This window comes from Stegostoma tigrinum, chromosome 5, assembly GCF_030684315.1.
Source record: "Stegostoma tigrinum isolate sSteTig4 chromosome 5, sSteTig4.hap1, whole genome shotgun sequence".
In the NCBI taxonomy this organism is placed as follows: Eukaryota; Metazoa; Chordata; class Chondrichthyes; order Orectolobiformes; family Stegostomatidae; genus Stegostoma; species Stegostoma tigrinum.
The window spans coordinates 27,967,327-27,979,641 of NC_081358.1; positions in this window are offsets into that span (position 1 = coordinate 27,967,327).

Sequence of the window (12,315 nt, forward strand, 5' to 3'; positions counted from 1 at the left end):
GCTTTCCCGTCCTTTCTATCTTTGCCAATAATTTATTTTCCCCATTTGTTTGTCATGAGCTTAGACTTCTTGATATGTACAGCACAGAATAAGGTCATTCAGCACATCATGTCCACACCAGGCAACAAAGATCTGACTGCACCAATCCCATTTTCCAGCTCCTGGCCAATATCCCTAGAAGCAATGGTAATGCAAATGAAGATTTAATATTGCTTAAATATGTCAAGTGTTTCTGACACAACTATCCATCCAGGCAGTATGTTTCAGACCTACACTTCTAAGCATGAGAACAAGGAGCAGGAATTTTTTTGTTATTCATTCATCCCTAATTGTCCAGCGGGCAGTTAAGAGTCAATCACATTGCTGTGGGTCTGGAGTTATGTATAGGGAAAACCACGTAGGGATGGCAGTTTCCTCCCTGAAGTACATTAGTGAACGATATGGGTTTTTCCTGACGACGAATAACAATCATCATTACATTTCATATCTAGATTTTTATTGAATTCAAATTCCACCATCTACAATAGTGAGATCTGAACCTGGGACCCAGAACATTACCTAGACCTCTGGATTAATATTCCAATGATAACAGTGCTAGCTGGGTTGTTGCCTCCCCAATATATTCCTCAATTAGAGCTCCTGACATACTTCTAAACTCCAGAGAGTGGAGGCCTAAACTGATCAATTTCCTTTCATAAAACAAAACCCTCATCTCTGGAATCAATGTAGTGAAATTCCTTTGACAGCCACCCATACAATTACAAAGAGAGAAGATGAGATAACTGCGCAGAGGCCAATATCCCATCAGCAAGTCATCTTTTATTTACGTATACACAGTACATTGGGTGTGGCCAGAAAATTCAGAGCCAGTCCCCTAAACTGAGGAGATTCTAAATCCCCTGTTTATATTGGTCAGCCAGGCCTTCATGATTGGCCCAGGTTAACAGCATCAATCAAGGATCTCGTAGTCAACTAGATCAGCCAGTTCCAATCACCACAGAAGGAAATCAAATATATATGTAAAACTCCAGTTGCAGTCCCATTAATACCATGCAGATTTGCACAATACTCCCCTTCTTTCATTCTCTGTTCCTTTTGTAATAAATGCCAAAATCCATTTGACGCAACCCTCTGGGTGTAAAATTTCTCAACTCCTCTCATAATGTTCTACTAACCTTGAATAGATGTTCCCTGGTCATAAATCCTTCGCATAATGGAAAAGTACTTTCCTGTCCAGCCTAACTATGTCTCTCATAATCTTATAGTTGATCACCTGTTCAATCGTTGTCCTTTGGAAGTGTATACACCATGTGCCACTCCTGTTATAGTGTTCTTCTCCAGTCCAAAAACAAAATTTTGTTTTTCCTACCATCTGTTTTGAAAATAACCTGTTGTGTGTTCGTCTACAAACTCAGTTGTGAAGTCTGTTTATAAATTTATAAATGATCCACAACAGACTCCTTTAAGGCTTAAAATAAAATAGTGTTTATTATTACTATACAACATGGGAACAGGAGTAGGCTATTCAGCCCCTCAAACTTGTTCTGTCATTCAATAAGATCTTCGCTGATAAGTGGCATAACTCCATATGCTGGCTTTGGCCCATATCCTTTGATGCCCTTGCTTCATAAAGAACATTGTCAATCTCAGATTTAAATGTAACAATTTTTTAACCAGTGGTAATAGTTTATCTTTATCTACTCTGTCTTTTCCTGTTAATACCCTGAAGATGTCAATTAGACCACCTCTTAATCTTCTAAATTCTAGAAAAAAACAGCTTACTCTGTCTAATCTCTCCTCATATCCTCACCTCTGAAGTTCAAGTATCATCCTTGTAAACCTGCATTGAACTTTCTCCAAGGCCAAAATATCCTTCCCAAAGTGTGATGCCCAAATCTGCGCGTATGCTCTAAGTGGGGCCTAACTAGGGTTTTGTGTAACTGCGGAATGATACCTGTTTCACCATTCTCCAGCCCTTCAGCTATGAAGGCGAACATTTAATTGGCCTTCTTGGATATTTTCTACATTTGTTATTCACATACTTGCACTTGTCTCATTGGACATCCACTGTATTTAACTTTGTACCTTCCAAAAAATACCCTGACCTATGCTTTTTTCAGTCTGAAATGGATAACTTCACTCTTGTTTATATTAAAATGGATCTGCCACAGCTTTGCCTATTCAACTAATCTATCAAGATCCTGTTGTAACTTTATGCTGTCATCAACACTGTCTACAATGTTAACCAATTTTGTGTCATCAGTAAATTTGGATATTTAACTTTTTGTGGCATTATCTAATGTGTTAATAAATATTGTGAATACTTGAGGACCCAACACATATCCCTGCAGGAAGCCATAAGTCATGTCCTACCAATTTGAGTATTTACCTATTATTCCAATTCTCCATTTCCCAACACTCAACCATAATGGGATAATGGGATAATGGGAACTGCAGATGCTGGAGAATCCAAGATAATAAAGTGTGGGGTTGGATGAAACAGCAGGCCAAGCAGTATCTTAGAGGCACAAAAGCTGAAGTTTTGGGCCTAGATCCTTCATCAGAAAAGCTTTTCTGATGAAGGGCCTAGGCTCGAAACATCAGCTTTTGTGCTCCTAAGATGCTGCTTGGCCTGCTGTGTTCATCCAGCCCCACACTTTGTTATCTTGGATTCTCCAGCATCTGCAGTTCCCATTATCTCATTATCCCATTATGGGTGCTGTTCGTGTTGGGATTGAGATTTTGATTCTCCGTTTCCCACCACTCAACCAATTTCCTATCCATGGCAGTAATTTGCCCTCAATTCCACAGATATCTGCTTCAGCTAGAAGTCTGTTGCGTGGGACTTTAAAAACAAAAGACATATGTGCACATACACAGACATACAAAAAATAAAGAAGATAACAGAAGGAAAGAGAAGGGGTTACATTTCGGAATAATATAAAATTCAAAGTATAGAACACTAATTCCCATGAACTATAATCTGGTAAATCAATGTTTAGCAAAGTGTCTCACAGTTGACTTTTATAGGAGTTTAGATACAGGGTATGAACCATTAAAGGTATTGCAATTTGATTTCTGTAGACTGGGAACTATTTCACTTTCACTTTCACAGGTGAGAACAGGGTTTTTCCCAGAAACTCGATTCTGGGAGGGTTCGAGGCCAGAGGCAGAGCTGATCCCAGAGCTGCTTGTACTTTCCTGTTTTAATGTTAAAAGCAGAGTGCGATAAAGGGTCATCAGTGTATAGCTATAGCTAGCCAAAGACCATAAGATTAGCAGCCAAGTGAGCAGATTGCTGGAATAATCAGTTCCAACCGAAGGAGGTAGTTTTGATAGGAGCAAATTACTGCAGATGCTGGAATCTGTACAGAAAGCAAAAAGTTTTGGAGATCACAGTGGATCAGGCGTCATCCATGGAGAGAGCAAGCTAACGTTTCAATTCTAGATGACTCTTAACCAGAACTCTGATTTGAAGGTCGCAACATCTGTAACAAAGTGAGCTTGCACTGTGAGACTGAAGGAAGCAATCCGATTCCTCCTGGCAAATGAGCAGTGCTATACCTCAAGATCTTAATCCATTTCTCCTTTTCCTCATTACTCCTCATTAGCCGTGGGTCGCTGAGCCTCAGGAGACAAATACCACATGGGAAAGTTTGTAAACAATCCCAATAAAATGGACCTGCGCAATCCACTTTTAAAAGTTTCTGTAACTGTACTACCTCCTGTGAGTGACTTGATTATTCACATCCTGACTCCAGTGAAGGCAGAACAGGTTGGGCTACGATGCTGTTCGTGTTGGGATTGAGATTTTGAAAGTCCCATCTGACCTTGAATGTTAAAATTCCACCCAGTGGCCAGGCTCCCAGAGCTGTCAGGTGCTTGCTTTCTGAAAAGCAGTGAGCTGGCTTTTTGCAGCATGGCCTGACAATAGATTGGAGGACAGCAGCAGGACTTTTTCTGATACCAAGATCCCCCAATGCGATAATTCCCAATCCCACTCAGCAAGAGATGCCAGCAGGCCAGATGCTGCCGCTACATGACACCCAGTATCCTGGGAGCAAAGGCTTGGTGCATGTGTCCTTTGCAGGGCATTTAAGGGGTCATGGGGCTCCCAGGGAAAGGAGGTATGGATGGGGATATTGCTCCCAGTGGCCACCCCTGCAAGTTTCCTATCCCTTGAGCGAGCACCAGTCATTGCAAATCCACCAACACCCTCCAACCGTCAGCAATATTTACACTGGTTTACCAAAGGGTTGGGTTGACTCTCTTTGTCCAAACTCAAGCCAAGATAATTGCAGCCCAAGCAGCAATAGACCATTAAGCGACCATTTATAGATCTTAATTGCTAAAGGACTGGGAAGCTTAAGCTTGGACCTTTCCACCCAGAACATCATTTGAGACAATTTGGGAATCAGGCCCATTCTGCGATGCTACTGTCCTACATTATTGTGTCTCCACCTCGTGGGCAGGTAGATTGTACCCATTGTATCAATCTTATCAGGCCACTTTATCGTGTTAAACATCTCAATTTATTCACCCCCTCAAACTTCTGGAAACAAAAGTACTATAAATCCAGTTTGTGCAGTATCTCGTCACAACTTGCTTCAAGCATGATTGCAGTTAATCAAGACCAGGTTAGCTCTCCCACAGTCTGCTGTCCTCAAAAAATGTTGGCCTATCCAATATAATTTCACTAAACCTTGGCACATCAATGCATAATTATACCAGAAGAGGAAAACCTCATGCGATAGAGCTAAAAATTTAAACTAAAGGCATTTTTGGCTTTTTTAGAAAGAATGAAGTTAGTAAATATATAGCAGAATGCTAGGGATCATGGTGGAAAGATATATTGATCTTATATTGATCTGGAAAGATACATTTTTGATTTAACCACAGTTAGGCCATCTGTGCAGGAGTTCCTCAGGGTAGTGTTCTCGGCCTAACCATCTTCAGCTGCTTTAAGAATGACCTGCATTTCATTGTAAGGTCAAAAATGGGGATGTTTGCTGATTCCATAATGTTCAGTTTTATTTCAGATTCCTCAAATATTGAAGCAGTCCATTCCTGTAATCAGCAAAACCAGTCCAACATTCACGATTGGGCTGATATAGAACAAGTAATGTTTGCATCACACAAGTTCCAGGAACTGTCCATCTTCAACAAGAGAGAATCTAACCACTGCCCTTGACTTTCAATGGCATCATTTTGTTGAATTTCCTCATCATCAACATCCTGGTGGTCACTATCGATCAGAAACTTAAATGGACTAGCCATAAAAATACTCTGTTTACAACAGCAGGTAAGAGGCTGTGCACACTGTGATATACCAAGGAGCCTATAAGCCACAATTCAAGAATGTGATCAAATGCTCTCCACTTTTCTGGATGAATGCAACTCCAACAACACACAAGAAATTCAACTCCATCTGGGAGAGAGCAACACCCTGCCTTGAAATGCCAGCCATCTCTTAAATAGTCACAATTTCAATCATTTGCCCACAGTGGCAGCAGCTTGTACCATCTACAAGACGCACTGCACCAGTGCAGCTGGCCTCCTTTGATAGCAAACTCATGACCTTTACCATATTGTAGAACTTGTCAGCATCAACATTTTCAAGTTTCCATCTAAGTTGTCCTTAGAAATATTTAATTATTACTTCACTGTTGTTGTGCCAAAATCCTGGCAGCCTTGTTCCAGCTGTGCCATGCGAATACTCATAGAAGATGGACTGCAGCATTTTAAGTAGGCAACTCACCATTAACTCCTCAAGGGCAACTTGGGATGGTGAACAAATGTTGGTCTAGCCAAGAATGTTTACATCCCAAAAAAGAATTTTAAAAATGGCACAGTCTTGTTTTATTACTATAAAGTAGAAAATTCCAAGTGCAATGGTCAGATTTTAATCTGAACACTAATGTTTAAACTGATATACGTATTAATGTACCATACACTTGTATTAACATGTTACAGTATTCACTGGTCATTAATACTATCTGCCAACATTTGTGACAATTGAGATAAAAGTAATTGATGATGGAATGATGTACCAGATTGCTAAGTAAAAATGAAACCATGTTTGATTGTTAATGTTATGATGGATATGTTTACAAACAATACTAACACAGCTTAATATATCACTATTGCAATTTTTAAATACTCTTGCTTGTTTTAAAAAACAATTCTCTGCTGCGTGAGCAATCGAAAGTTTCCACTTAATGGATTTACTTTGAATCATGTTGCCTTGGAAAGGTTCAGAATGCAGAATATAATGCTGCATATGTAATGTGTTTTCCAGAAGTGAAGGGTGATTTAAATCACAGCATATATCTTAACACCATTTGGAACCAGTTATCCGATGGTTGACTCAGCATAACTGCAAAGAATGGCTCCTGTTACAGTGACAGCTCATGAGATATAGGTTGAGGCAAAACTGAACGTAAAATATTTATAAAAGCAGGGGTTTGATCAGCAACATCAGATACCTGTGAACATCGTAAGGGTGGATGGTGTTTATAATTTTGTGCTTCCAGCATTGAGCCACAATTAATGAGAGAAGGGATTATATGCTAGACACAGAGGTTAAAATGCCTGATTGTTACATCATCCCAATCATGCTTTGATTAATATAATGGTCAAAAAATCAGTAGAGGTATGAATCTTATGTGTTGATTTCTACAGATAAGTACTTAATTTGTGTTTAATAAGAGTAAAGCTTTAATAAGACTTAATAAGAGTAAACCTTCCATTAGCATTCATTTTGATTTAGGTCATGGACCTCCCTTGTATTTAGAATTTGTTGGGGTGCAGAAATGCAGGAGATTTACTACTACATTTTTAAATCAAAGAAATTAGTTCCAAACAAACACTGACTTTCAAGTTTAAGCCAGAAAAGCTCGAATAATGGACCAAACACTCAGCATTTTTGAAAATAAAGCTTTGGACATTACAAGTGTGTACCCTTTAACAAGTTATCAGTTTTCATTTCTGTCAGAACATATGGTGGGAGATTTTCAATGAGAGTTGTTCCAGGAACACGGCAAATCTGTGGAGGGTGACTGTGGAAAATTGCTTTACAGCCACTGGGGTCAATATTAATTCCTGCGAATGGAGGGAAACAGTTGGGGGCTTTATAACTGAAAAATCGGGGAACACTTTGCATATGTGTGTCAACTTGGAGAGGAAGGGGCTTTGGAATGATTTTTAAATCAGGTTCCCACAGTGAAGTTGAGAACCTAATTTAAACTAAACAGCTGCAGACCAGGTCTCCCAGGATTTGAGAAACTGAGCAACTGGAAGGAGATGCTGCTGAAGTTAAATGCTTTTTAGAGCATTTCTTAAGAGTCAGGAGGAGATGATATGCTTTGCTCAGTCTTGGGGGAGGTGATGGCTTAGTGGTATTGTCAAGGGAATCATAATCTAAAAATTCAGGGAATGTTCGAGGGACCTGGGTTTGAAGCCAACCATGGAAGATGGCAGAGTTTGAATTCAATAAAAATCTGGAATTAGAAGCCTAATTAGAAGCCAATCTGATATCCTTTAGAAAAAGGAATGTGCCATCTTTATCTAATTTGTCTGACGTGTGACTCCAAACCACAAAAATGTGACTTCATCCACACTCTAAAATCTCCCAGTAAGCCTTTCAGGTGTTCAGCACCATTTGAGACTCCTCAGATACTGAAGCAATCCATTTCCAAATGCAGCGAGACCTGGACAATATCAAGGCTTGGTCTGAAAAGTGACAAATGACATTTGTGCCACACAATGACCATCATGGAATCCCTACAGTATGGAAACAGGTACTTTGGCCAAACCAGTCCATACTGACCCTCAGAGCATCCCTCCCAGACCCATCGCCTATAACCCAGCTAATCTACACATCCCTGATCACTTCGAGCAATTTATCATGGCCAATCCATCTAGCCTGCACATCTTTGGGCTGTGGGAGAAAACTGGAGCACCCAGAGGAAACACACGCAGACACTGGGAGAATGTGCAAACTCCACACAAATAGTTGCCCGAGGGTGGAATCAAACCCAGGTCCCTGGTGCTGTGAGGCAGCAGTGCTAACCACTGAGCCACTGTGCCACCCAAACATGAGACGATCTAGCTACTGCCCTTAGACATTCAATAGTGTACTGAATGGGAGACAGTAAGGATTGCAGATGCTGGAAGCCATGCAGCTCGGCAAACACAGCAGGTGACAAGAGAGCAGGAAAGTCAATATTTCAGCTTGAAACCCTTCATCAGGACTGGGAAGGGGAGCCCGGCAATAAATATGGAGGGATGGGGCTAGGGAATGTTATGTGGGATGGTGATAGGTGGATGCAGGGAAGGTGTTATAGCGATTGGTCAGTGGGGAGGGTGGAGCAAATCAGTGAGTCGGAAGAAGGACATATTGGGACAGGTCACGGATGTAGGATATGGGATGAGGCTGCGGGTGGAGGGATTTTGAAGCTGGTGAAGTCAATATTCAGGCCCTTGGTTGTGAGCTCCCGAGGCAAAATATTAGGTGCTGTTCCTCCAGTTTATGTTTGGTCTCACTCTAACAGTGGAGCCAGCCTCATTGCATGTCCAGCCTCCCTGACCTGTCCTAACCTGTTCATCTTCCTACTCCCCCATCACACTAACCAATCACTAAAACCCCTTACCTGCATCCACCTATCACCATGCCACCTACCTTTCCCCAGCCCCACCACTGACCCACAAATATTCTTGGGCTCCCCTCCTCCTCCACAGCCCTAACAAGGGGTTTGGCCTGAAACATTGACTTTCCTGCTCCTCTGACACTGCGTGACCAGCTGTGTTTGTCCAGCTCCATGTTTATTGACAATGGTGTACAGTCACTGATTCTCCCAATAACAGCATTCTGGGTGTACAATCAACCAGAAACTGAACTGAAATAGCGATGTACAATAGCAGATCAGAGGCCTCGAATCCTGCAGTGAATAACTCACATTCTGACTCCCCAAAGCCTGCTCACCAACTACGAGGCACAAGTCAGGCATGTGATGGAATACTCCCCACTTGTCTGTATGAGTGAAGCTTCAACAAGATTCAAGAAGCTTGATATTAATCAGGACAAAGCAGCCCGCTTGATTGGCACCACATGCACAAACACACTCCCTTTCCACCACTGACGCTCAGTAGCAGCAGCATGTATCATCTACAAGATGCACTGCAAAAATTCATCAAATATCTGTAGATAACACCTTCCAATTTCACAACCATTTCCATCTAGAAGGACAAGAGTACATGGGAACATGACCACCTGCAAGTTCCCCTCTAAACCACTCATCATACTGATTTGGAAATGAAATAACTGCACAGAGGCCAGTGTCTTGTCACCAAGTCACCTGTTATTTACTAGTGCACAGTACACTGACCGTGGCCAGCCAGCTTAGGGTCAGTCCTCAACTGAGGAGATTCTAAATCCCCTGATTATAGTGTTCAGCCAACGCTTTCCTGATTGGCCCAGGTTAGCAACTCCAACCAAGGAGCTTGTAGTGGAATAACGTCCACCTGGTCCCAATTACTAACGGCATATAGCGCTGTTCCCTTACTGTCGCTAGGTCAAAATCCTGGAACCTACTTCCTAAGGGCATTGTGGCTCCACCTCCAGCACATAGACTACAGCAGTATAAGAAGGCAGCTCACCACCACCTTTTGTAAGAAAACTAGGGATGGGTAATAAAACTTGGTCCAGCCAGCAATGCCAACATCTCATTGGTGAATAAGAGAAGAAAAACGCACTTAAATTCACTGTTACAAAGGAATGTAACTGCACTGACTTTCTGTCATGGGTATGGGCAGTATCTATACCAAATGAATGCAATGGTTCAGGACAGTTCTTCATCACGTTTTCAAGAATAACTGCTAAAAAAGGTTTATTTGATTTACTATTTTCACATGTGCCAAGATACGGTGAAAAGTATTGTATCGCATGCTATTCAGACAAATCATACCTCACATAAGTACATAAGGGTAATAGGACAGAATGCAGAATGCAGTGTTACAGCTACAGAGAAAGACTGATTTTAATATATTAGATTAGGAACAGGCAATAAATGCTGACCCAGGCAATGCCATTGACACCCCATGAGTGAATAAAAAAAATTTCAGCGGCAAGCTTTTGTAGTCTTAAAACAAAGGAGGCTATTTATTTTGCCCTGATTCAATTTAAAATATACACCTCCCATGTGTTCCTACACACAAAAAGATTGTTTATAGGCAAACATTGTAGACCGTTACATTTATCCCACTCTGTGGTTTACCAAACAAAGGATTCACAGCAGGCTGTGGTGTTACGTGTATCCGTATTTCTGGGAGATTGTTTCTCAGATGAATTTGAAGTCGGTATAGGCCGGGAGACTCCTTCTCCTCCTGGAATTTCCTCCTTAAGGGCATTGTGGGTCAACCTACACCACATGAACACAGTTCTGCAGGAAGGCAGCTCAGCACCACCTTCTCAAGGGCAACCATGGATGAGCCCAGTCAACAACTCCCCTATTCCATGAATTAAGCAAAAGATCCTGACCTCCAAGCATTCTTGACTGCATTGTGCAGTGTCGAAAATCAACCCCACTCAAAGCTGGGAAACATGAGCAATATATTGCCTCCTGGGAAGATTGAGCCAGGTTCCAAATTAGCAAACTCCTTCCGAGTTCCCACATTCTGCACACGGTACAGGAGCTGCTCACTTTGCACCTTGACCCATCACACCTTGAGTAGCGCTAAGAATGGTTTGTGTCTTCAATCTTGTCATTGTGGCAAGAATGATATTTGTACACCAAACTGCTCCTGTTTGCACCCACTATATCTCTGTGCAGAGCCAAGGTCCACACTAGTGGTGGTGAGAGCCTTTCCTACACTGGAACTTGTTGAGCCTGGAATTTTGGGTTTGTGACCCTGGGCCCTCTGTGTCTAGAGGGTCCAGGCATGCTCAGTGAGTCCTGTACAGTGGCAGGAACACCACCATCCCAACCTGGCCTCACACAGGACTGCGGGTGGCAGGCAGGGTAGGTGTGGGATGCTCTGGAGTGTCCTGAGAGGAGACTTCTGATGAGCCATCAACCAGACCAGCCTTCCCCACAATATATTATGGAGATAACCTAGACCCTAAGTTCTATTTTAGTTTAAAAACAAGCTTAAGGCTTGCTACTCCAGATGATTCAATTGGTCTACCACTAAGCTTTAATCAAAACACACTTTATTCTTACAATACAACTAAAATGCAACAAACATAGAATCGGTGTAACTTTACACTATTGACATACATAACAAGATAACGTATTATTTAACAATTAATCATCAACTGTTCCAAAATAGGCAGCATCCCATAAACACACCCTTTGGCAAAAATACAATGCAGCAAAACAGTTATTATTCTCCCGTACAGTCTTTCTCCAGTCCAGTCAAAAGAAACACTGAAAGAAACAATCTGCCCTTCCATCATCTGAGAGAAAACCACTGCCTAAGTCCTCAATCTGGCAGCAGAGAGAATGCTAGCCATCTGCTTCGGCAGGTAACTAATAAAAAAAAGCAACTGAAACCAAACCCAGGGCTTGACCCTGCCCACTCAGGAGTCTCTTGTCTTACTGCATATAGGCACCTATGATATAGGTAATAAACGGGATGAGGCCCAACAAGCAGAATCTAGAGAGTTAGGAGATGAGTTAAAAAGTAGGACCTCAGAGGTAGTAATCTCAGGATTGCTACCAGTGCTACATGCTAGTCAAACTAGAAATGAAAGAATAGGCAGGATAAATGAGTGGCTTGAGAGATGGTGCAGGAAGGAGGGATTCAAGTTTTTGGAACATTGGGACCGGTTCTGGGGACGGTGGGAACTATTACAAATCGGACAGTCTACACCTGGGCAGGACTGGAACCAATGTCCTAGGGATGTTTTTGCTAAAGCTGTTGGGGAGGGTTTAAACTGATGTGGCAGGGGGATGGGAACCAAATGGGGAGGTTAGATTACCTACAGTGTGGAAACACGCCCTTCGGCCCAACAAGTCCAACCGCCCCTTGAAGCATCCCACCCAGACCCATCCCCCTATAACCCATCCACCCCTGAACACTACAGGCATTTTAGCATGGCCACTCCCCCTAGCCTGCATATCTTTTGACTGTGGGAAGAAACCGGAGCACCCGGAGGAAACCCACGCAGACACAGGGAGAATGTGCAAACTCCACACAGACAGTCGCCCGAGGCTGGAATCGAACCCGGGTCCCTGGCGCTGTGAGGCTACAGTGCTAACCACTGAGCCACCGTGCCACCAAAAGAACTGCAGATGCTGTAAATCAGGAGCAGCA